The following is a 3,750-nucleotide window of genomic DNA, read 5'->3' as shown; positions in this document are numbered from 1 at the left end:
TGTGTGTGTGTGTGTGTGTGTGTGTGTGTGTGTGTGTGTGTGTGTGTGTGTTCGTGTATGCATGCACACACACCAAGGAAAAGCATCACACTTTTTTTTTTTAAGTGAATTAAGCACATTCACCTTCTCCCCACTCCTGTAAGGAAAGACCCTCCTAGGGTTGCCCTCCAAGTACAGCAGAGGAAGGAGATGGGGGAGTAAAGACCAGGGCCCAGAGATCATCTGATGTCTGACATAGTTCTTCAGGACAAGGTCAGTTTTTATCATCTAGGGAATGATTTCTTAAATTTTTCCCCTATGTAAGACCGTTTATCCCTTGTGTTTAGTAAGGGAAGGATTTTGACAACCCTGTGTGTGGTGTTCTAAAAGTCTTAGTGCAGTTTTAAACTTCAACAGCTTAAGACTACACTTAGACTTTTGGGCAGTTTAGTGGTACTGCAGTGGGTACAGCACTGGGCCTGGAGTCAGGAAGACTTGAGTTCAAATCCAGCCTCGTACACTTGCTAGCTGTGTGACCCTGGGCAAGTCACTTAACACTATTTGCATCAGTTTCCTTATCTGTAAAATGAACTGGAGAAGGAAATGACAAACCACTTTTCCAGGAAAATCTCTGATGGACTCAATGAAAATGTCAGACACGACTGAAAAATGGCTTAACAGCAAAATTTGAGGGATACCCTAGATATCTTAAGCTTTTTTTTTACCCTTCAAAATAGTGAATTGTGCTAATTCTTTGCATATTAGCAGAGTTAGAAATTAAAAAGGAAATTTGACTCTTTAAACCTTTTGAAATTATTAAACTTGTAATCAAAACCCCACTTCTCATTCTCTATGGAAAACAATTTCAATAACTGTTGCCCTTTTTTATCAGAAGGTATTTTGAGAGGGGCAATATTAGTCACAGAGTGAGGCCTCAGTAATAAGTTCTGGTCATAATATCCTAAGCAAGGGCTATTCCATTTTCCAAGCCCAGGTGTCCAGCACCAACTCAGCCAATTGACAGAATGTGCTATGATTACAAAAGCCAGAGAAAAGCTCTTTGAACACCTTTGTAAGAGATGTACTTCCTGTTGGTCAGGTTTATTTACATTTTGTCCAGCACCAGTTGACTTAGAGGGAAAAGTTCCTTGCCATCAGTGGTAGTGTGAAGTCCCCAACCAAGTGACTGATTAAATGACCCCATCTAGCCATCCAAAAGAAAGTGGGACAGACCCTTAATGGGAAATAATTCAGCAGCTAGCTAACAAGTTAGCAGGCATCCATTGGTTGACAGTTGGCCTCTCATTCCAATCTCTTTCAAGGATCCTTTCTCCAGCTTTCCAAAGTTAGTTGGACATCCATTTCCCATTCTGGACATGCCATTCAGTACTCCAAAGACCAGAAACATAAGTAATTTGGCTGGAACAGAAACAAGCTGGATCTCTACTGGACTAGCAGTAAGAGACCAAGGGGAAGGCAGGTTCTAGAGCGCCCTATCCTCTGAAATTGTTGTTACCCAAAGAAGAGTCTTTTGGGAAAAAATACCATGTTATGATTCTCGGTAGAAGCAGAACCTGTATGAATTAGAGTCAGATATTTTCAGGATAAGAGGCCTCGAGTAGGAGAAAAAAATCTGGGAAACTCACATGTCTTCAAAAGTTGAGGCTTTGGAAGATCTGGAGCTTTCAACCCACTATAAAGAAGGAACTACTGTCTCCTGTACCCCAAAGATGCCTTCTGGCTGTCACCTCCACTTCTAGAGTTTCCTGACCTTTTCAGCATATCTGGAGGTTCCCAATTCTAAGTCAGAAAACTCTTGAGAAACCAGAGTAACTCCAGGGAATTGCCATCAGCGGCACAGCAGCCTTTACTTCGTGTTATTTGTTAACTAATACTTTTGAAGTGAGTTTACTTCCAGAGTCTTTCACATATCACTTAATCCTCCAGGAGAGTTGGGAAGGGAATGCTGTTAAAGGTTGATAAATGTTTAAGGTTTCCTTTCATCTTCTAGGAAAATAAATGTCAGGTTTCATTTCCTCCTGGGGGAGCACGTCTGGGCTATGTCATCAGCCTGACATCACCTTACAAAAGTATTGAGAATCTACAGCTTCCTTTTAAAGTTAGAAAGTGAGTGAGTATTAGTCCCTTAGTTGCCCATCTAGTTACTTCATTAGATACTGTATTGTCAGTTGGGTAAGAACCAGGTCTTTCCTTTGCATCAGTGTGGCCTTTAATATATTTTGCACCCTGGATTTCTCCTGCTGCCACCCATCCCCTTAAGAAAGTCTCCCCTGGTGTTGTGGAGCAGAGATCCAGGTTCCATTAAATCCAGAGTCTAGGGAAGACAGGATGGGGTGGAACAAGGGTAAAATTGAGTTTTATCTCAAAAACTGAGGAATATCTTCTGCATAAACCAGAATCCATCCCGTGTGCAAACTCATAACACACCTGCTGCCACTCTCTCCACAAGGCAAAATTCTCTCATTTGGCAGACTTTAGTTGTTGACCTCTGGGTCAGGGAACATAGGAGACTGGCATATCAGCTGTCTCCAGCCTTAATAAAGAAGTGTTCCTCCAGCCCCTCTTCCAACTGGTGAGAGGGTCTATAATTCCCAGTCATTTCATAGAACAGAAAGAATGTGGCTTTTTTGAACTATATTGAATACTTTCTCACTTTTTTGTTTCAAATTCTGAGTGTATAAGAGAACACAAGTCCAGATGCTATCATTGTATGTCCCTATTTGAATCATATCTAATTTTATAAAATGTGACATTCTATTGCATTAAAATTTTTAGTGGGGTTTTCAGTGTGGCTATACCCTTCTCTCCCCATTTTCCATGTGATGTTACTGTATCTGACACTGGCCCTTTCTTACTTTTTTGGTCTATATGGAGTTTATATATGACTCACTTTCCAGTCCTATTCATTCCTGCGCCTCCTCATCCCACCTCTCCTATTCCCTCATAGGTTGGGTAGCCATAAACCCTGACTAGTACATCCGGTTTCCTCTGTCTTTTCCCCCTGTCACTCGGGCTCTGGAGGCAGCCTCAGCTGGAGCACAGTGCTATAGGGGAATGGGACTGACCAGAACTAAAAGTTAATGGATTCTGTAGTGATCTATACCCCATTCTCTTCATCCTATAAACAGACTACCAAAGAGAAAGAGAGACCCCACCCACAATGTTTTGGGGGTTATGGGGGTGTTGGTAGTAGAAAAATTTGGCAGCCAAAGTGGAGTTAGGGTGGTGTGCCTGGATCTCTGCATGGGGCTCCTTGTCAGCTGGGATGCACTGAGTAGAATAGCAGATGGGCGGGCAGGATAAATTGGGAGGTCCAGACCTGAAGGCAGTGAGCACCATTACCATGTTGTCAGCCTCTCCAAGGGCAGTGTCTCCAATCAATCCAAGCATTGAAACAAACTGGACAGCAGATGCTGTGTGTGATCTAGGCCTTTTTTAAAAAAAGAAAAGGAACGAAGCAAAAAGAGAGGAAAAAAAAGAAATGAAAATAAAAGACTCTTTTGTAAATTGTTTTCTGTGTATAAAATTCTGGCCGTTCCTTGTTTTTACATGTTCATGCTGTGTAATTTTGAGATGTTACTGAGATTCTGAACATAATGTGCATTTTTTTTCTGTACAGATGAAATGGGAGAATTTAATAAAAAAAAAAGAGTCTGCAGGTTTTTATTTGTTAAATCTTTCTGTCTGTGGTGAATGGGAAAAGTTGCCAGGCGCACTGTATGCTTAAAAATGTTGAAGAAACAAAACTAA

This window comes from Petaurus breviceps, unplaced genomic scaffold, assembly GCF_028583685.1.
Source record: "Petaurus breviceps papuanus isolate PSGF00001 unplaced genomic scaffold, PetGlider_PUasm1.0 182, whole genome shotgun sequence".
In the NCBI taxonomy this organism is placed as follows: domain Eukaryota; kingdom Metazoa; phylum Chordata; class Mammalia; order Diprotodontia; family Petauridae; genus Petaurus; species Petaurus breviceps.
This window is presented reverse-complemented; position numbering follows the sequence as displayed.